The 23,042-nt window shown below is 43.9% G+C and overlaps 1 protein-coding gene across 2 annotated transcripts in view; it reads right to left on the bottom strand.

The window, feature by feature from the left end:
* Positions 1 to 15,142, bottom strand: part of NCALD (neurocalcin delta) — a 215,004-nt gene extending 199,862 nt beyond the window's left edge. Inside the window, exon 1 of one of the 2 annotated variants that reach the window (XM_015561731.1) lies at positions 15,089 to 15,142. The gene's annotated coding sequence lies outside the window, so the exon portion shown is untranslated. The remainder of the gene's footprint in view (positions 1 to 15,088) is intronic. The other variant, XM_006760276.2, reaches the window with a different exon arrangement.
* Between the last annotated feature and the right edge of the window lie 7,900 nt (positions 15,143 to 23,042).

The raw sequence follows: 23,042 nt of genomic DNA, 5'->3' as shown, positions 1-23,042 counted from the left end.
AGAGAGAGTTCAGCACACCAGCGGATACAGAGGCGCTAGGGAAAAGGGGAGGTGCAGTAGAGAGTAGGGAAAAGCAAAGGATGACGGGACAGATCTGGAGGTGCTTTTGTAGGGAGTCTGTGGACAAGGTAGGAGCCCTGGGGGGCCAGAACCCCTTCAGAGGGCACAGTCAATATAATCAAAGCCCTTGCCAGGCTCCCCCTGACCACGCACAGCCCACCATCCTGGGTAAAGGGGTCTCCGAAGAGGCAGCCCTTTGAAAACCCTCAGGAAGGTGAGTCAGTGGCCTTGCCGTGCTGCTTGTGTGCAATTCCAGCTCAGCCCGTCCGGCGCTGATGGGAATCCCTGCCTCTTGGACCGAGCACCTGCCTCTGAGGTTGAGCTTCCTCTACGAGCCATGCTGTATGGAAGCACATTATTAACGCGCCACGCATGTGGTCAGATGCTTACACCATGGAGGTCATGTGAAAACTGAAGCCATCTGAGCCAGGGCACAGGCTGGTGACCTGTCCTGATGGAGGGGCAGGTAGAATTGGTAATATTATTCAAATGTTCAATGTTCAATGGTCTCGGTCTCTCTCTCTCTCTCTCTCTCTCTCTCTCTCTCTCTCTCTTCTCTTCCCTCACAGAAATTCCTTCATTGGTTATGAACAGGGAATTTACTCTGTACATAACAACTGGCTGAGAGTTTCTGAGCAGAGGCAGATTCTGATAAATATTATGGAGATTATATAAAGCACCTAGAACAGTGCCCAGCAAATGTGTGTTTAATGAAGTCCTAGGTCTATCATCTCTTAGCTGGGTAACCTTGAGTAGGTTACTTAACCTCTTTGTATCTCAATTTCTTGACTCTAAAATGAGGATAAGAAAAATAGCACCAACTTCCAATTCTTGGGGATTAAATAAAACAATGTAACTTGCCCAGTACATAATATATATAGAGCTTTGTATATGATAGGATTTCAACAAAGTGGTAGTTTGAAAAGTTATTTCCTCTAAACTCAGTAATACCTTATTTATATATCCATTATGGCACATATTAAATTATATTATAATAGTCTAGGTTTGGAACTCCTTGAGGACAGGAACTTTGTCATTATTCTTCTGATAAAGGGAAAAGCAGTTCAGCTGGCAACTAGGATGCATGTGTATGTGTGTGGGGGGGCGGGGCTGGAAATTGAAACAGAAACCACAACTTGCAGACTGTGTTATGACTCACAAAAATAGAAAAATTCTATGAAATCATGACATTCAAGACAAACTAAGTTCAGACTCTTACCCCAAGTTCATTCAGACTCATGGTGTTCTAAGACCACAAACCAACTAATCTAACAATGATTCCACACCAAGTCATGAGTCCTAAAGATAAGACCACTGATTGTTTTAGCAACTTCCTCCTTGATAAAGTGTGACCAATCGCTAGCCAAGACCATCCTATTACAAACTCTAGTCCTGCAAACTCAACAGATATTCTTCACTAACTTTCACCTGTTGAAATGCCCTACAGTTTTCCATGGCGTGTGCTCTCCCTCGCTGCAGAAAGCTAACAAACCTGAGTTTATTAACTATGGTGTATCCCTGGTAGTCTTTGGTGGGTTTTAACACATCTTAGCATGCCAAGGACGTGGCACAACACCTGGGACTAAGCAGGCATTGGTTAAGTTATATCTTTTTATTTGAGAGAAAGGGAGGGAGGGAGAAGTAGAGGGAGAGGGAGAGGGAGAAAGGAGAGAGAGAGAGAGAGAGAGAGAGAGGCCAATTTGCTATTTCATCTATTCATTTATTGGTTGCTTCTGACTGGAGATCAAACCCACAGCCTTGGGATAAACTGTATCTTGAACAAAAGAATAGAGTAACGAGACTCTTGCTTTTGTAATGTATGAGTTCTAAAGATAATTCTAAAAAGAGAGTTTCAAAAAAATATTAGGGGCCACATCAATTGCCTCGAGGGGCCTAGGTATATCATTTTCTGAAACATACTTTTAAAAACCATCCACAACTGACAATATGTAATCATGAATGCTGATTAAAAGCCAGTCTTAGTGCTGTGCATTTATATGCCTCAAGTATAATCCCTGCTCTACAGGAACTGATTAATTGAGGACACCAATGAACAAGCAAGTGGACGTGGTCTGTGTTCCCACAGCACCTAGCAGAGCCCTGCCCCTAGCAGATGCTCACAGAAATGCCTTCATTGGTTACGGACAGGGAGTTTACTCTGTACATAATAACTGGCTGAGGGTTTCTAAGCAGAGGCAGATTCTGATAAATATTATGGCCCAGGAAACGTACTTTCTGAGCACAGGGAAATACTATGAGCAGACAGCTTTGCAGAAGGTTATCTCAATAACCAGGCCATTGCCCATGGAGGTAACAATGGAAAAGGAAATGACTCTACCTTGCAAGGCTAGCCACCATGGGATTAACTGAACTTGAGGGAGCATGGAGGGCAGCAGAGTTAAAGATGCATCCATGTTTGCCACCACAGTGATCTGGAAAACGATCTTGACACTGATAGCATAGCTTTGAAGGATAGAGACTATCTTTACATTAGTGCTAATACCTATTATCATGGGTTCTTAACTTAGGTTAAAGCAAGCTAGCATGACATTGCATTAATCACTACGTACCTGCTCTAATATCTTGTACCAGTCAAATCAATCATGACAAAAAGGTCTTTGTATTCACTTAGAGTAATTAACTATCGCAGATTATTGATTCTAGCTACTCAAAGAGATGATATTCTTTTCACAAAGCATGATTGACAGATTGTTCTTCTTTAGCTTTGCTCAAAATTGCAATTCAACTCATTTATGCTACGAGAGTCAAAGATCCTTGAACTTTAAACCAACTGACCACAAGAATGAATAGTTTCTGACCAATTTTTGACCTTTCTACTTAACATTTTTCATGATATAAAGAGATCAGCCAATATGGCGGAAGACCAAGCCAGGCTGGACATTGTCTAAGCTAGGGAAAAGGCAACACAGTCAAGATTAATAACAGTGCAAACTAACTAACAGATGCAAATAAGTAAATGTCATATTTCTAAAGAGCATGATGAAGGTAGCTTTGCCCAAGAATCCATCACAAATACGGAAAGGAAAGGAGGCTTAACTAGGACAAAAATATCACAGCAAAAATGAGACCGATAAGCTTCCACTGCATCATATTTAAAGACTGGATGGAGAGTATTTCAGAGAGTCCACTAGGACAAGGGAAATCGAATATGAATCTCCCCTCCAAGAATGCAGTCTTCCAGCCACTGTGAATTTGTCACTTTCTATGAAGCCCTGGCTAAAGAGACCATTTTCAGGTGCCTCCACTGGAATTGCTATAGCCAGTCTATTTTCAGCTCCACTTCTCTGAGCCGCCCAGCAAAAATTCTTACATGATCCTGGGGTCAGGTTTGGTTAAAGTAGCGAGAGCGTGCAAGATTGTTTTGCTTTTATTTTTCAACGGGGGGTGTGGACTAGAGTGGATGTTTTCCCAGAAGTGAGCCTCGCTACCACCTGGTTATCTAAGTCTATTTTCATTAAGTAATTCATGCACAAATAATCAATGCACAACTGAAAATGATTATTTAGTAATTACATTTAGCTCCAACAGAAACAAGCCATTAAGAAAATCAGAGCATACATGTTATGATGGCCATTTTTCACTCTGAAAATGCCAATTGGGGCAACCAATAACACCAGCTATGCTGGTCCCCCGCCCTCGGGGCCCCTGGAGGTTAAATTCAGGCTCTGCATTAGGTTGAAGGTCAACGCATTTCTTCCGATACCGTGAGGATAAGAAAACTCAAGATAATGGGGTCTTTATGCACTAAAACTTCAGAACAAGCTAGGGGAACAGTCAGTTTTTAAAAACAGTAAAACTGGTCCTTTAAAAACGGCTGCTCTCGTTAACGTAATGCATCAGTTTGCATTTCCTCCAAGCCTAATGTCACAAGTAATTATTTGGGGAGCTTAACAGCAACGGACCATTTTCCTGGTTATTCACCATCAACAACACCCCCAACCATACTCCACCCTCTCCTGCCCCCATGTCATCTATACTCTAGCTTCCTGTTGGGCTTGACTAATGGGCTTGACTGAAATACTTTCCATCCAGCCAAAGATGAGGTGCTGTTTCCCCTAGGTCTCCTTGTTTCACTGCAGTGTCTGAAAACAGCTATGTCCCTTCACAGCGCTGGCTTCTGTCAAGTGGCCCTTCCTCCATGGTCACAGCCCCCACTGCACCCCACCATTTGCTACTCTTGCCCCTTTGGCCTGGGGATGGCAATGGCTTCCCTTTGCTGCTAGTCCTGGATACTGGACCATCCCTTGCTTGTTCCTGTAACCCTGCCCACAGGTGCAGCAATGGTCCCCCTCATTAAATTCTCTTCTTTCAAACCCTCAGGGGTCGATTCCGTTTCCTGCCAAGATCCCAATGCAACTGCTTTGCAAAATAAATATAGAAATGCTTGCTTCCTGACTGAGGACAGTGCGCAAACACAAAAGACCAGCATCTATGAAAAACATGCACGAACACAGCAAACCTCCACCAAGCTTTCTGTTTGGGAAAACAACATATTTAATGTAAAACTTAATATAAAAAATAGCAAAACACAGCTCATATTCCTCCTTCTAACACCTACTTCTTTTTTGAAAGGAGGGAGAGAAAAATCTCACTCATTTCTTCCTCGCCATCAAAACAAATAAACAAACAAACAAACAAAAACCAACCAGGCCAGTGTGGTTCTGTGGTTGAGTGTCAACCAATGAACCAGGAGGTCACGGTTTAATCCCTGGTCAGGATACATGCCTGAGTTGTGGGCTTAATCCCCAGTAGGGGGCGTGCAGGAGGCAGCCAGTCAATGATTCACTCTCATCATTGATATTTCTCTCCCTCTCCCTTCCTCTATGAAATCAATAAAAATATATTAAAACGAAAACAACCATTGGATAAAACCCAGGAAAGCCCAGTTCTAAAGACTAGTGACTCTTCTTAAGTCATATGGATGCTTGAGAAAAATGAGCTTTTTTTCACTCTCATTCTTTTGCAAGTACAAAAAGAAAGGGAACATTTTCTAAATTTTCTTCTTTGGCACCCAGAATTTAATTCGTGATACTGCAGAAAAGATAAAGATATCTGTCGTCTTTCAAAAACTAGAGTCAAATAACAAAACAAACAAAAAAGCACTGTTTTATCCAAGTCATACAAGGTGGTATATGACACTCTTAAAACCTGTTATCACTCTGAGACTGTATCTCAGATGGTTCTTTTTGTTCTTCAATCTGGATACCTATTTACTTGGCTGGAGGCCACAGTTCTCTTTATATCATTAACCCACCAAAGGGTATTTGTTGGATTTGCAACAAGTTGACTAATCGTACAGTTTCCAAGGCTGCATGTAATGTTTTCATTGGACTCCCCTTTTTTCATTAAACCATGGCCCCCTAATAACACAGTAGCTATGAATTAATAAGCAGAGCACACGTTTTAACCTGGGCACAATGAACGCATCAGGCTCTCTCTCCTGCTTTGTGCTTTAACAGGGTGCTGGTTATTCTCACCTTAATCCCTCCCTTAATCCACTCTCCAGATCCTCTCTCCACTCTTCTCTCCCTCCTCTGTGCCCTCAGTTCCACCAATGGGAGGCGCTAGCAGGAGACTGGGGAAGAGGAGATGAAGGCCTGACTTCCTCCACATCCCCTGCAGCTGGGGATTCTTGGAAGTTCTGGCAGTGGCTGGATCTCCAACTACATGTCCCTCACTACTGCTCCCCTGGCTGGCTGACTCCTGCTCTTCTCACCCTGTCCCAAACAGTGAAAGCTTTTCAGTGCTGTAAGTTCCTGGCTGCCTTACTATCCCTTATTTGTTCCCTTCACCCTGCCTACACCTCTGTAAATAGCCCTTTTTCTAAATTCTGACTCCATTAGAGTGTGCCTTCTGTTTCCTGCTGTCCCTGACTGCTCAGAGCATGATGTGGGATGACAAACACAAGGTACCACTCGGGCAAGGGGCGATCCTCCAGCACATGCTTCTCAGCCCTGGACAGGTGAGCCCAGGGTCTGTCCCTGCCTTTGGAAGAGCGATGGGTGTGGAATTCTAGTGTCTGAGAACCACCTGGGGAGATTCAAGGCAAGACTAAGAAACTATCACAGGTCTAAGGAGACTAAGGGGCCATGATGACAAAATGTAAAGTGATGTTCTGGATTGAGCAGGAAAAGGATGTTAGTGTAACACTTGTGAAATTCGAATAAAGTCTGTAGCTTAATATTACGCACTGATATTAATTTTGACAAATATATTCTGGTTATATAAGAAATTAACACTAGGGGAAGCTAGGTGAAGGGAATATTGGAACTTTCTATACTATCTTTGCAACTTTTCTGTAATTATAAAATTACTAGAGGCAAAAAAAAAATTTACTATAGGCCCAGTGCACGAAATTTGTGCACAGGTGGAGTCCCTAGTGACTACCAGCTGCTGGCCGGGGCCTCCCTTCCTGCAGTTGTCCGGCCAGCCCCACCCCCTGGTCGAACATCCAGTCCAAGGGACAATTTGCATATTAGGCTTTTATTATATAGGACTGCAAAATAAAATGTTTATTTTTATTTTTTTAAAAAAGCAGATTCCCAGACCCTGCATAAGGCCCTCTCCCCTCACCCCCAGAATCAGAATTTCATCCATGGATACTCAAGCACGTGGTTTGAGCACTAAACCTTGAGAAGCCCCTAGGATTTGGAAACTCTTGGTTCTGGTTGAGATAAGGATGGAAATAATTATTCGCTGATGCTAAATTACAGCATAATTACTTCACTTTAAAGAAAGGAACTGATTGAAGCTTTGTCAAAGTTCACCTTCTATTCTAGTTAATTAGAATGATTCATCTCTTGAACAGACCAGTCGCTGCATTTAGTTTCTTGCATAAAAACCTTGAAGAGGTGCAGGTAATTATAGTACAAAACAAAGGAGCGACAGTTCTTCCACGTCCTCCTCCCTCTGAAACCAAGGTTTCTGCAATGTGTGTCTTTCCTTTCCCCTAACTCTGAGTTTCTAAGAAGGCGGGGCCAACCTGACCTCTGGACGGTGATTTTCTCAGCCATGGGGGGGGGAGAGGGGTGTTCTGTCTCTCTAGGCTGAATTTAAGCTCCCAGAAAGCAGGAGCTCTATTTTCCATCTCATCTGTATTTTTCAACAGCTCAGTTCAGTGTTGTTCACCCTTTGCTTTGATGGAGGACAACCTGTGCTCTTCACTCTGCCCATATTTATTGAAAATATCATTCTTACATTCAACATTTTCTATGCCACTGGAATGCGAAAGAAGGGGGTAGGTAGATATGTTGACATTAGTATTGCTCATTTATTAACAAAAATGTTAACTGAGCAGCTACTATGTATTCTAGGCACTGGGGCTATAATGATGAGTAAATGCCTTTGGGGAGCTTAGAGTCAAAGCAGGAGACAGACGATTAAGCAGCTAATTACCAAACCATCTATAGATTCTCCCTTACCACCCTCACACTGTCCATCGTGAAAGAGCAACTCGACTCTGAGTCTGGAACAAGAAAAGTAGGCTCTAATTCCAGGCCCACTTCCTGGTAAGAACTTGTTTTAAAGGAGGCATAATTTTTCTGACCCTCAATCCTCTCATTAAAAAAAAAAAAAATGGGCATTAAAAAAAATTCATCTCTCTACCTTAAGGCAGTTGTTACAAAAATGGATGCAAAAATGCTTTGAACCCTGCAAAGTGTATACAGGGTGGGGCAAAAGTAGGTTTACAGTTTTTTTTATGGAAAAGTATACAATCTATATATATAAAAGCCTAAGTGACCAAAAGACCAGTCAACCAGTTGCTATGATATGCACTGACCACCAGGGAGCAGACGCTCAATGCAGAAGCTGCCCCCTGGTGATCAGTGCGCTCCCACAGCCAACTTCCCATGGCCGGCCAACCTCCTGTAGTCCCTCCCCCGCCGCCCCCGGCCAATATCCCCTGGTCCCTCATCCCCCCGCCCCGATTGGCCCCGATCACCAGCTAGGCCGAGGGACCATACCCAGGCATGAATTCATGCACCAGGCCTCTAGTATTTAATAAATGATAATGCAAGAATGTGTTTTATGTACTCACAACTCTAAACCTACTTTTGCCACACTGTGTCCATATGTCAAGCAATAGAAATGAATGCCTTAAATAGTCCCTGCCTACTAACTCTAAAGCTAAAAGTGAGTGGTTCAGTGGCCTTGCCATTAAGCAGAAATTTCAGACAATAAGACTTCATAAAAAGCAATCCTTTCAAAGATCTAAGCTCCGCTGCTTTGGAGTTAGTGATTGCTGCGAATTAGATTAACATCAAAGAACTGTTCGGGAGAAGTTGCACAGGAAGAAAGCAGGCCTGCCATTTTATTCGAGGTGGACCCATCTTCTCTCCCCTCTCCCTGAATACAGAAGAGCTCAGTCACTTCAACTCTTCTGTGAAATTCAAAGCAATTTCTTAGCTAGCGCCATTCACATTTCTATTGTATACACAAAGAAGCTTCCAGATCGGAGATGAAAGGAGAGCTGCTGTGAGTCAGTGCCGCGGCATATAAACCGGTGAGCAGCTTTCAGCAAATATCTTAAAAAGATAATGCCTGGGAGAAGTTTTGAAAATCACATTTGCTGTTTCAGATAAATGCAGTGTCTATTCTCAGCTTCTAAAGTAGAAAATGTTCTATCAGAGCAGTTTCCCATCTTTCTGTCTGGAGAACTCGGTGAGCTAAGGGCCCTCTTTGGATGCCATGGTAACCGCATGATTCTGGTCAGGTCTGTTGTGTCTGGGGCACAGCTTAAGGAAGATGTTACCTAAGAAAGCATGCATTAGAGGCACTGCTGGTATGTTCGAATTGAACGTACGACATATTCACATCAGGTGCACATACACCTATAAGCCTCTACTGTGTCCCAGCCCTGGGCCAGCGCTTGGGTAACCAGGAGAATGTAAGACACCATTGCAAAGAACTCACCACAGTGGTGCCCAGGCAGCAGCAAGCTAATTACAAAATATCCAAGAATATATAGAAATGATATCGTAAAGTTTTAGCTTTCACTCCAAAATTAAAATTTTATTCTCTCGTTTTTGCTGTGACTTCGACTGTGGAAGCCTTTAGTGATTTTTTTTAAAGCTGAATATAAACATGAGAAAAAGTTGAATGTTGAGCAGAAGAGCAGTAGTAGGATCAGAAAGAATAAGTTGCTCATTTGGGCCTTTAAATGCACTGAGCCTGAAAAATCATGAGGAGTGAAAGGAGAACTACTGGTCTATGGGAAGGAACATTATTTTTGGCGTTACTGGTAAGGCAGAACCACATCCAGAATGTGAGTGAGATTCTGAAGACTCCCCAAGCTGTCTCCCCAGACTGTCTCTCTGAGATAATACTTTCCCTTCACCTGAAAGTAAAGAACAAATGTCAAATGGTGGGGACTTCCTTTTCATCATTGTGTGTGTGTGTGTGTGTGTGTGTGTGTGTGTTCACACCACCACTAGATTATAGCATGAACCAATGAATGCCTCAATTATTTCTAAATACATGAAAAAAATTTGATCATTGACCCCAAATGATCTTCACCAAGCCCACAGGTGAGCTGACTTTCTTCAGAAAATGTTTAGGGAGCATGTGCTATGAGCATCTGAACCAGGAGCTGAAAGAAACACAAAGGAAATGTCGTGCCTGGTCCTTTTTTACATTTTCACTGAAGAGACAAGACAGACCCGACAGGAAAAGTCAATCTGTATCTCTCGCCTCTTGCTCCCTCTCCGTTTCTTCATGACTTCATGGAGATCTCCAGTCTTTGGCCTCCACCTACCCACCATGTCCTGTAAGCATTTTCTCCATCTTCGGTGATGAGTGCGCCACATCATTGTGTGTGCGCACACACACACATACACACACACACATACACACGCGCGCGCGCACACGCACACGCACATGCACACACGCACACGCACATGCACACACACGCGCGCGCGCACACGCACGCACACACACATACACACGCGCACACACACACACGCACACACACACAAACACGCACACGCTCGCACGCACACATACACATACACACACGCGCACACACACAAACACGCACACACACACGCACACACACACACACGCACCTTGGCCTCCCTTCCTTCTGAGACACTTACGGTCTCTCCATAAAGCCCTCGATGTCTTTGTCCTCTTGTCTTTCCAACCCTAGATAATCCTGTGTTCTGTGTTCTCTGCTCCAACACTGCACACACCTGGAGAAAAGCCACATAAGCACATAGATGACTTTAAGGAGGCCTGAGGAAAGGACCACTGGAGAATGCTGATTTCCCAATTCCAATGTAAGTTCCTCAAGGGCAAGGACTTTGCTTTGTGAAGCCTGAAGGCACCCTAACAGTCTCAATAAATCCCGTTTGGAATTCATACCAAAAACAAGAAATTAGAAAAGAAGGATCTAGACTCATTCCACAAATAAACTGATCTTTGAAAATTCTACACATTGTTTATGTGCAAATAATCACAGCCATTCTAAGCAAAGGATTCAAAAAAGTAGCCTTGGAAAGAAATGCCCCTTAAAAATAGCTGGTAAAAGCCCTAACTGGTTTGGCTCAGTGAATAGAGCGTCAGCCTGCGGACTGAAGGGTCCCAGGTTCGATACTGGTCAAAGGCATATACCTTGGTTGTGGGCACATCCCCAGTAGGGGGTGTGCAGGAGGCAGCTGATCGATGTTTCTCTCTCATCACTGATGTTTCTAACTCTCTATCCCCCTCACTTCGTCTCTGTAAAAAAAATCAATAAAATATATTTTAAAAAATAGCTGGTAAAAGTGATTCTGTGGCCTCCAGAGTTGTAAAGCTCTTCAAAGTTATTTTATAATTCAGAATATTTTATAACTTAAGTTCATTCTTCCTGTTAATTCAAGCAATGTAGTAAGATCTCACTTACTATACCAGCCCTAAAACATCACCAAATCGGAGCCAGCCTCAAGTCATAGCTGTATTTTTCCCAAGGGAAAATGCAAGGCTCTCTCTCTGTGTGAGCCAGAAAGGCAAATACCAAAGGAATCCTGAAACACCTTGCTTCAGAGAGAAGAGAGCACCCTGTCAGGGCAACGCCTCTGTGAGGTGTGAACTCTCAGTGGGACTTGCTGCCTGACCAGGGACTGGGGGTGGAGAATGCCCTTCCTCACACCAGTAGCACACCCGTCTCAGCGCTGAGGGGGGCCACAGCTCAGGCTGTGATCCACACACCAGCGTCCCAGGAACAAACCCAAATGCCGCCTGATTCTCCTCCAAATGTTATAATGTCTGACCAGAGGCTGATTGGACAGCACACGGTGTCACTTCCTCTAATTAAGGAACACTCGAGAAAACCAAAATAGCACAAAGCACTGTCAGCAAAGCAATCAGTAGCAACAATTAGCTGTCAACTCACAGTCCAGAGCTGAGCCTGCGTAGGGAGCAGGGATGGTTGTCACGGGGTTCCAAATCACCGTGACAGCAGGAGTCAAGGATGACAAGCTGAGCAGAGAGGCCAGAGCCCGCTGCAGGCCAATGGCACCAGCCCCTCCGGTGAGGAGAGCTGCCGGTGTGTGTGTGTGTGTGTGTGTGTGTGTGTGTGTGTGTGCAGAAATTCAGGGAGACCCTGTGAAGAATCCTGCAACAAGCAGCTGGATGCCGGACTGCAGCCCATGCTGTTTGTTTATTCACCCGACTCACCCTTCTTCTCCCCCTGGAACAATCTACGCACTCTTTAAAATCTACAAGCAGTTCATCTCCATGAAGTTGGAGGGCTTCACAACTTCAACACGTGAATTCTCCCTGTCTCAGTTTCCAGATCAGATTACCATATCTACTCCAAGGTCATTAACAGCAGGAGTTGGAGAAAATATATGAAGGAGCAAAATAACACAACTGTCACAATATGGAATAATCTTATATAGTAAAGAGCTAATATGCTAATTAGACAGTAGACCTTCTGGAATGACTAGTGGGCAGGGGCAAAGGGGGTGCGGTGCTGAGGCCGCAGAGCCATGAGGCAGCTGGGGCTGCGAGGGCCTACACTTGCACGAATTTTGTGCATCAGGCCTCTAGTATATAATAAGAACTGTGAGTGTGTGTGTGTGTGTGTGTGTAACTATTATTGGGAGGAGCGTTAGTCTCTCCATCCTAGCATGCCTTCCTGGCACATAAAACAAAACTGTTTATCTCTTTAAACTATTGGAAGGTGACTTCTATCCGCCCCTACAGCCCTTCACTCCTCCTCAAGGGAGTAACTTCATGAACTGTTTAGACTAAGTAAAGGGAAATGCATGGAAGTAGGTCTAGGAACCCTCCCCTTTCTCTATTTCTGGCCTCAGTAGCATGTCTTTCTCTTTTCCATGAAAGAAGATTTCAGCAATAAGTATAACAGAAGACCTGATTATAGCTGATCCTGTCCATAATTTGAGCTCACTCTCTCATTCAGGGTCACTGGGAATAAAGCTGATATTTAGCTCCCTATCTGTCTGATGTCTGCATTTAGTGCTCCACCCAGAGCAAACCCAGCCCTGATCTCTTTTGCAGCAACAATAGGCTCAACTCAAAGATACATTTCCCAGCCTCCTTTGCAGCTAATAGTGACCAATAAAATTAAGGCAGGAGTCACTGGCGCCAGGCAACCAGGATAACTCTTTACCTGGACTGACTCGGGTGGGAGACATGACCTTGTGCCCTTCTCTGTCTACCTGCTCAGAACATAAGCATGAAGGTCCCACGTTGAACAAGGTATGTTAGAACAATTTAATGATATTGCCAGAACTCTGCTTTTTATGTCTCTCACTAAAGGGGGTGGTTGGGTGAGACTCAAAACACTTGGGCACAAAAGCAAAAGGAAAGACAAGAAGAAAGCAGGCTCTGTAATCCAGCCATCGTGCCTGGCATTTTCTTTATGGTATCAAAGGAAAGAGGAAAGGGTATGAATTGGGATAAACGTGAACTGAACCTTTATGGAAAGTTGAGAGAAAAAATGGAGAAAACTAGAATTCTCAAAGTTGGTAAGATTCAAAAGTGGAGGGTTTCCTGGCAAGAACCTTGGCAGAGGATTGGGCGCTCATCAGAACCCTTTGGGCCAGGATTTGAAGCATCCATAGAAGCCTCGGTGAGGAGCCTGCTGCTGGGGCTGAAAACAAGGCGGAGAGGAAGACAAAACTGCCCCTGGGGGCAGGCTTCACGGGTCTAAGAAATTCCTTATAAAAAGAAGCAACCGAAAAATTACTGCCATGAGAAAGAGTTGAGGTTTTTGAGTCCTAGGAATGCAAAGGTCGAAGAAGAATTTGAAAATAAGAAGCTTTAAATATGCACATCAATGATAACTGTTCAATTCAATTCAATAATTTAACTAAAAATGCATTTAAATGTCTTAATTTTGTGCACTATATCCTAATTTATTCTTAAAGTAGGGTTACCTTCACAATATTTTGACTTTGAAAGATTCTAATCTCATTATTAAAAGCACAGTTAACTAAAAAAGAAGAAAAAGAAACACTGCTTATGTAAAACATTACCTCTCAAAGATTCAAGTGCAAAGGAATCCCTACCAAGGCCTCAAATTCAAAATACATATTATTTAAAAATATCTATAATTCATTGAGAAAGACATTTCAACAAGGCAACTCAATTTTTTTCAAAAGACTTAAACACTTCATTTTTTTAAGGCTTAAAAGGGCTTTTTACAAAATAAGATCCCCAAATGGTCAATTAACATGTGAAAAAGTACCCAACTTTATTAATATACAGGAAGTACTAATTAAAACTACAATATGATACTACTGCACACCCACCGCTAGAGCTTAAAGGAAAAATCAAGCAAACAAAAGCAGAAAAATGTCTTATATTGGAAAGGACATGAGAAATCAGAACCCTTATACACTCCTGGTTGACATGTAATTTTTTTTAAATATTTTATTGATTTATTACAGAGAGGAAGGGAGAGAGACAGAGAGCTAGAAACATCGATGAGAGAGAAACATCGATCAGCTGCCTCCTGCACATCTCCCACTGGGGATGTGCCCACAACCCAGGTACATGCCCTTGACCGGAATTGAACCCGGGACCCTTCAGTCCGCAGGCCGACACTCTATCCACTGAGCCAAACCGGTTTCGGCGGCATGTAAATTTTTAAGTGAATAAAACCTTTTTGGAAAACTGTTTGAGAGTATCTGCTGAAGCTGAACATATACCTATCCCATAACCCAAAAAATCCCCCCATACATATCCAACAGAAATATGTGTGTACCACCAAAAATAAAACTCACCAAACTGACTCAAGAATAGACAGAAAACCTAAACAAATCACAGATTAAATCAGTTGATTAAAAAAAATCTTCCTTCAAAGAAAACACCAGGCCCAAACCGTTTTCCTCTCATTAACTATACATTTAAGTAGCAAGTAATTCCAATATTTTGAAAACTTCCTGACAAGGAGAATACCAAATAGAAACATTTTATCCAACCTCAGGACTAAAACTTAGCAAACTAAGTCTAGCTGAGTTTAGAAAAGATAATCCATCATGATTTTATGTCAGCAATGCAAGGTAGCTTAACATTAGAAAATCAATTAATGCAAATTACCATGAACAGATAACGGATAAAAGTTATTTGATCATATCAGTAGATTAGAAAGCATTCAATAAAATTAAAATCAAGTGAGCTGATTTATTGTTACAAAATAGAAATAGAAGAGAGACATCTTAATCTTATATAGAGTAATAGATTATTATTAAAGCACCTTCATCAAATGATGTACCATATTTGATTTGAAATAATTCGCTCACCAATGGATATTTAGATTCTCTCCTCTTTGTTGTGCTTGGCTATTATAATTTATGCTGTGAGGAACATCTTTGTGCATGTTGATCAAATTGCCTAACCTCTCGGTGTCTCAATTTCCTCATGTATAACATGAAAATAAAATAGTGCATTAACTCCCAGGGCTATTGCAAGGACTAAATGAAATGTTGGGTGAGGTCATAGCAAGTCTTGGGAGAAAAGCAGTGTTTATAAATCTGAGGAAAACATTTTCTGTAATTACCTGGCAGTAGATCTCTCAAAGCACTTGAAGGCTCCAGTCAGAAGAAGTCACTCTGTCAAAAATAAAGGCAGTTATTGTCTTAGGTGATCAGAAACTAAGAATATAATATCACAGGAAGCAATCAGAGACGAGGATGATTGACTTGCTCCAGGATTCCTTTGGATCACTTGATATCTTCTGCCCATCCCAGCTTCCATCCCTCAAATCAATTAGGAAGGATTACTGCCATGCTCCCTCTGTCTGCCCCGCTCTATAGCACAGTGGCCAGAGTGATAATGCTAAAAGATGAGCATGACACGCCACACCCCTCCCAAAGCCCCTTCCACAACTTCCCCTTACCCTTGGGAGAGAGGCCAAGCCTTGCCATGACTTTTAAGGCCCTTGACCATCTGATGCCCACCAGCTTCTCCAGCCTTGTCTCTCATTTCTGCGCCACTGTGTGGGCTCCAGCTACACTGGACTTCCTCCAGCTCATCACTCCCTGCCACCTCCCAGCTTTCATACACACTGCTCCTCCTGCCAGGACTACCTTCCCCCTTCCCCACTCACCTCCCTCTGACCAACTCCTACTTATGCTTCCACTTTCCTCCTAAATGTCACTCCCTCAGTGAGGCTGTCTGCTCCCTTGACCACCGTAAGTTCCCCTATTTACACTTCCAAAGATGCCGGCACAACTTCTTCTGTCACATCATACATCAATATAGCTTGTCTTCCCTGTAAGCCCAGGGATCATGTCTGTTTTGTTCACAACTATATCCTCATGCCTAGTCCAGCATTGGTCTCGCAGTAGATGCCTAATAAATATTTACTGAGTAAAATAATTAGCAAACTCATTCTTCAGTCCTTAGCTTTCCAACTCATCTTTTAATTCATACTAATAATTTAATAGGCTTCCTACTTCACTATCAGATTTCACTGGTGATCAGATTCACCTATTGTAAGAGACAATGCTATTTTATATGACATTCAGAAAGAAAAAAAATGGCTGCAAATTAAACTGTCATACAACACTAAGGTTAGAACTTTTATTTTATATGTACTGAAAGAGCTCTGGTAGGATTATTTAGACATGGATTTTAGTGTGTGCATTAAAAAGAAAAATATGCAACAAATTAATTAGGTACTTCAGTTTAATTTGGTTTAGGTATCACATTCAGAACCCACTTTCCTAAATCACTTTTGACACAAGGTTCAACAACTGTGTTTTTCTACACAATATTATCCACTATGCCACCAAGAACGTTAGTGATGATACATTACTTAAAAGAGTGCTCAAGTATTATACTTGGGATTTTCTTCTAAGCTTCTGACACCTTTCCACAAGTCTTGATGTTGGCAAGAAAATCTTACTAGGTGTCAACAGAAGATTTCAGTCAAAACTTAGGACTCACATTCCTTCCTCAGATCGTCATCAAATGGATCTCTGACTGAAACCATAAGGGGTCTCAGTCGTCTTGCGACCAAGTTCCATGTATGAACTACCAAGTTCAAGTTCAAACATGCGTAGGCAATGCAACTACAGCACAACGACACCTGACCAATTACAAGAAAAAATGCTTTTGGTTGTACCACACATTTGGTATCAGAGTATTAAAATATGAGAAAAACGGAGTGCTCAACCCAGGAGAGGTAGTGTCTGTGGGGACCCTGGTGCTGTCCCTTCAGCTATCTCCCTGGAGCCCCAGGGCCCAGTCTCTCCTCACAGGGCTCTGGTTCACTCGCCCTCCCTTCACTGGAGCCAGGAAGTCAGTCTCAGTGGGGAGCTCCATGTGACCAAGTACTTGTGGGCAACCCCAGGCAGCTGAGGGCACATTCTACTCCACAACCAGAATGAAACCGAAGCCCTCACTCTATAACCACAAGGGACCGAATGAGGCACAGCCTTGAATGAACTTAGAAGTTGACCTTTGCCCATTTGAGGTCTCACATAAGACTGCATCCCTGGCCCACACCTTCACTGCAGCCTCCTAAGACTTTAAACAGAAGACTCGGGTAAGCCATGCCCAGGCTCTTATACCACAGAAGCTGTGTGATAAAGATGTGTGTGGTTTAAGTGCCAACTTAGTGATAGTATTGTTTTGCAACAATAAATAACTAATACAGGGAGTGAGAAACCAATCAGAATTGTACGAGCTATGTCTAAAGTAAGTCAGTAATTGCACCTGAGGATTTCACCTGAGAAAAGTGCGGGGGCTTTATGACATCGACTCTCTACATTATGATTCTTTACTGTTTCTGTTCTCAGTTGTATTCCTAACCATTGCCCAGAGAAGTAACCCAGTTGAGACAGTACTAATATACTTCCCTTTACTTAGCAAAGTAGAGCCTATTTGTGTGCAACAGGCAGTTTCTTTAAAAGCATCATATGAAAGACATCACAGCCATTGTCAAAAAATGTCTCTTCAAGTGGCTTGTCACGGTATCTGAAAAACTTCCATTACAGAACCATTCTTCTGGAAATAAAGCCATGTATCTTTACAGATACTCTTGGAAAATGAAAATATCCCAATGAAGAATAATAACACATGAGATCATTATCCTCTACCAATAACCTTTGCTGATTTAATTTACCATATAGTCCAGTGATGGCGAACCTTTTGAGCTCGGTGTGTCAGCATTTTGAAAAACCCTAACTTAACTCTGGTGCCGTGTCACATATAGAAATTTTTTTATATTTGCAACCATAGTAAAACAAAGACTTATATTTTTGATATTTATTTTATATATTTAAATGCCACTTAACAAAGAAAAATCAACCAAAAAAATGAGTTCACATGTCACCTCTGACACGCGTGTCATAGGTTCGCCATCACTGATATAGTCACTGCCCTAACAAAGCCTTAAGGAAATGGTCATGAAATATTCTCATTCTCTCTCTCTCTCTCTCTCTCTCTCTCTCTCTCTCTCTCTCACACACACACACACACACACACACACACACACACACACTCATTCACTTACACCTGGTCAGAGGCATGACCAGAAATTCTGGCTCCTCACATGTTGGAGTGGGGAGAAGAGCGCACAGGCGCTGGGCTGAGAGAAGATGGGGGTCATCAGCTCCCACTCCTGCAGCTAAGCCAGGCACAGGTGCTTCCACCCTGGAGAAAGGAGGCATTTCCTGACTTCCTCTGGCCCAGCCATGCCCCGTGAGTAGTGTCCTCCCAGAGGAGACGCCTAACTACTCTTCTGACCTATTAAAAGACGTCTTGCTTCTTTTGTGTGGTTAAAAAATAACACAAGCCCTGCCTTCTTCACCCATTTTTAACTGTGTAGCAGTGCTGTTAACTACTGTCCCAGTGTTGGACAGCAGGTCTTTAGGGCTGACTTCATCTTACAGAACTGAAACTTTACAGCCATTGACTAGCACTCCCCTTACTCCCACCTCCCAGCCCTGGCGACCAGTCTCTGCTTCTAGGAGCCTGACTACTTTAGACGCCTCATGTACGTGGAATCATGCAGGACGGCTCATTTCACCTAGCAGAACAACCGCAGGGCTCATCCACATTGTTGCATATGTCAGGGTTAACTTCATTTTAGGCTGAAAAATGTTCCATGGTATGTACATACCACATAAAACACCATCCTTAAGGAACAACGTTTCAAATTAATGTATGTCTTTTAGAAACATGCCATCACGCTAGACCAGAGCGGACTGTAGTGCCAGAGGTTTCCTCCTCCCTGGACAAGTGTTCGGGGTCACAGGGTCTCCTCTGTGGCGACTCAGCTGTGGCTGGGAAAGGGAGGAGGAGAGGGACGCCTTTGGAAAAGCCAGTGGCCTCTCTGAGCCTCAGTTTCCTCATCTATAAAGTGGTCATATTGGATTAGATGACATATCAGTTCAAGGTCTCAGTAGGAAAGAGATGAGACACTCAAATGGGAGCTTTTATAAGGGGATTGTTACAAAGCATGGACCAGCTTAAGGAAACCACCAAACGATGGTGAAATGGATGCCTCCCATTGGCCAAATCCAAACAGAAGCCAGAGGGCAGATAAGCCCATGGGTGTGGTCCATGGAGACTAGCCTCCCAGGACCCAGAACAGTGCAGAGAAGGGGAGAGAACGGATCTGGAAGGACTGCGAACACCCAGCAGAGATCACTCCTGAGCGCCATCGAGCTCCAATATTCCATGACCATTTGGGTACAAAATTGAGCTTGGCTACAGCAAGGGGGAAAAAAAATCTGTTTACACCAAAGATTTGCAGAAAATCCACCAGGACACAGTTTCTCATCCTTCCCTGAGCTTAGCTCCAACGGTGACATGTGCTTGCTGCTCTCAGAAACAGCTCAGACAGGATGTCTCACTCAACAGCCCCTGGTTTTCTCTCACTGAGCTCTTACAAGTGGGGTGCGATTCGGTTCTGAGCCAGTAACTGATGTTTCTCCCCCTCGTCTTCTCCCCTGAGATCCTGTCCTTCCAGAAGGAGGCTCCGCCTCACAGAAGAGGTGCAGCAGGGGCAGAGACAGGGCTTTTCAACCAGCGCTCAGAGCCTCGGAGCACAGACAAGGGGACAAGCCAGGGCGATGCTCTGTCCCCCCTGCCACCCACACCAGACCCGCAGGGGATCTGTGTTGGGGGGAGTGTGGAGAGCAGGCAGGGACCGAGCAGACGTGTGGTGCCTGAGCCGCTGCTGAGCCCCCGAGTCCTTTTCCTCTTCCCACACATGTCACTTTCAAAGCTCCCATGGCTTCCCTGGGCTGGGCCGCGCTCCCAGGGCCGTCTCATCCACCACACGCCGGCCTCCAGGGGCAGCGAGGCCCCCGGGGGCTCAGGAGTCACAGGGGAGCTCAGACCCAGGACGGACATGTGAGATTTTTAATTTCCAGAATCAAGGATCCTTTTGAAAGTTCCACTTTGATACGTGGTTGCTTCTCAGGGAGTAGGATCACCGGCCCTAAAGACCCAGGCCATGTGCTGCCCAGGTCCAGCATCTGCCCTTCCCTGAATGAGAGGCGACGGCATGCTCCAGGGCACACGGGCTTTGCTGTGACAGTCACACACACATGTCCAGCGGGGCGGCCCCGGCCATTAGACAGCTGTCACCCTGGGCTGTGAAAGCTCTCTCAGGACAGCCGGGGGCCACCTGGGTTAGCACCAAAACCTGTCTGGGGAAAACCAAGTTTTCCGAGTAAAGTATGTCTGTTCTTCTTTCAAAGGAGATAGGTTCTTTCCAAAAGGCCTCAGAAAGCGGAGGAAGACTCCCTAACTTCTGGCAAAGAACTAACTAGAAGGAGGAAGGAGGCTCCCCTCCTGCCCATTCTGAAGAGGAGCCCATCTGGGCCCAAGGTTCAGGGCGACCCAACTTCTTAACCTCTCTGCTCCTCACTTCCCTCGTCAGCAAAAATCCAACTCCCTCCAGGCCAGGAGTCTGGATTAAGATAACTGTCAAGGCCCCTTCCCATTCTAAAAATATATGACTTTTGCCCAGCTGGTGTGGCTCAGTGGTTGAACCAAGAGGTCACCAGTTCGGTTCCTGGTCAGGATACTTGCCTGGCTTGTGGGCTCGATTCCTGGTAGGGAGCATGCAGGAGTCAGCTGATCCATGTTTCTCTATCATCAGTATTTCTATCTCTCTCTCTTCTTTACTCTCTAAAATCACTAAAAAATAAAATTTATATATATAACTTTCAAGTTGGGAAAGGATTTGCCATTGAAAAATGAAGCAAAGAAGGAAGAGTGGCTGTTATGAGCCAACAGGGCTGTGGTCTGGCGAATAACAGAAAAGAGGCGCTCTGCGGATCCTGTCATGCTGGCACCTCGACGTGTCACAGCTGCAGCCCCACCGCGGTGACACCACACACATGGGCTATTCCCCACACCTCAGAGCGTCCCTGTATGAGGAATTCTAATGGCCCCTCCGTAACACTGCACAGTGCGCTCCTGATCTGGCCACTTTAGTCTGCTTCCGACTCAACTCTAGCTGAAAATATTACAACTGGAGGATCTGTGAGCGCTAAGTCTGATCCAGACTCTGTCCAAAGCAGAGTGCCAGGTGTTAGCTTGTATATCTAAGGGGAAACTGAATGGAAAAAAGAGAACGCAGCAAGCCTAGCTGTAATACTGAACTGTTTTTGAAAACCCACCATCTAAACATATCAGAAACAACGTATTTTCAGAGCTGTGACCAAGTCCAACGTCTCTCAAACACAAAAAAGCAGCTTGTCATGAGTAACTGAGAACGCAGCAAGCTGCCGGGTAAAATGCATGTACCCCTTTATACGTAGTTTGAATGCTTCCAGCTCTCCCAGTAAATACCAAGTCAACCTATCAAACATATTCAGGGGGAACTTCATCAACTAGTCAGTCACTTAGGTAACATCAGGCTAGATCTCCCTCGAGCACTTGGCCCTGATCAGGTATAAACCTCTTCCCCAAACTGCCCCCTCCTCTTGCTCGCCCTTTCCACTCAGCACACAAGCCAGGAACCTGAACACCATTTAACAGTCCTCCTCTTCTCCTCCCATCAGTAACCAGATCCCTTGGGTGAGGCTAAAAAAGTAATAATAGCAAAGAGAAACTGATGCATAACTCAGAGCAGTATGTCCTCAAAGCTCCTTCTACTCCTCAGTGAGCCCCACATGGTAGTGCTCCTTGGGGGGTGGGCAGAGGGAGACCTTGGCCTTTCTAAAGCTCCATGATCAACTCCCAGAGCACACACCTCTCCTCTCACCTCTCCTCTACACCAACCCCTTAACCAACCTCCAGAGTCTTCATCACTGCATTATAAAAAGCAGGGAGCAGACCCGGCAAAGATGGGACTTACTTTAGAGCAGTGGTTCTCAACCCGTGGGTCGCGACCCCTTTGGGGGTCAAATGACCCTTTCACGGGGGTCACCTAAGACCATCGGAAAACACATGTATAATTACATATTGTTTTTGTGATTAATCACTATGCTTTGATTATGTTCAATTTGTAACAATGAAAATACATCCTGCATATCAGATATTTACATTATGATTCATAACAGTAGCAAAATTACAGTTATGAAATAGCAACGAAAATAATTTTATGGTTGGGGGTCACCACAACATGAGGAACTGTATTAAAGGGTCGCAGTGTATGTATTAGGAAGGTTGAGAACCACTGCTTTAGAGGAAGGGGGAGGAGGAGAGAGCTGAGTGGATACAGGCAAAATTACTTGATAGGGAGATGGGGAAGAATTTCAAATGCTGCATTTTAATACTATGTGTTGCACATACAGACACACCTGTACATAGACACACACACCCAAAACAGGCAGAGTGACTGTGCAAGGTTACAAGAGATGAAAGCGACATACTGGATGGAATGGACTCTGGCTCACCAAGCCTGTCTGAGGACATCTGACATGAACTGCGTATTAGATGACTTTGTGGAATTACTGTTCATTGTCTTGGATGTAATGATGATATTGTGTTTGTGTAGAAGACTGTTGCTATTCTTACAATATTTAGGGATGCAGTATTATGATGTCCTCAACTTATATTCAAGTGGTTTGGAAAAAGAATGTGAACATTTATCCACAAATCTCACTGAAACACAAACTTAATCCCATGTGCATAGAGAGGGTGGGGCAGAATTAGGTTTACAGTTGTTCAGATGGGAAATAATACAATAATTAATAAACACTATTACAAGAGTAAACTGTTTCGCCCTGTATACCTCCTTTTGCCCCACCCTGTATGTGGCAGGAACATGAGAGAGAAAACACATGTAACAAAGTGAAGGGACTATGTATTCTTCTGACAACTTTTCTGTGGGTTAATTTTCAAAATAAAGAGGGATGAGCAATAAATAATAAATAGAGTCCCTCTCACTTGTGTACTAAATAGTCCACACAATGCCCTGGCATCTTCCTCTGCAGCTTTAACTGGCCTGACCCGGGGTGTGGAAACAATGCTCACGGCCCTTTGCGCTGGGAGGGTGTGTGTATTAAATCCTCAGGGAACCAGCTTTCTAAGGGGAAAGTCAT

Source organism: Myotis davidii, unplaced genomic scaffold (assembly GCF_000327345.1).
Source record: "Myotis davidii unplaced genomic scaffold, ASM32734v1 scaffold497, whole genome shotgun sequence".
NCBI lineage: Eukaryota > Metazoa > Chordata > Mammalia > Chiroptera > Vespertilionidae > Myotis > Myotis davidii.
Note: the sequence above shows the minus strand (reverse complement) of the source record. Positions and strands in the feature narration are given on the sequence as shown.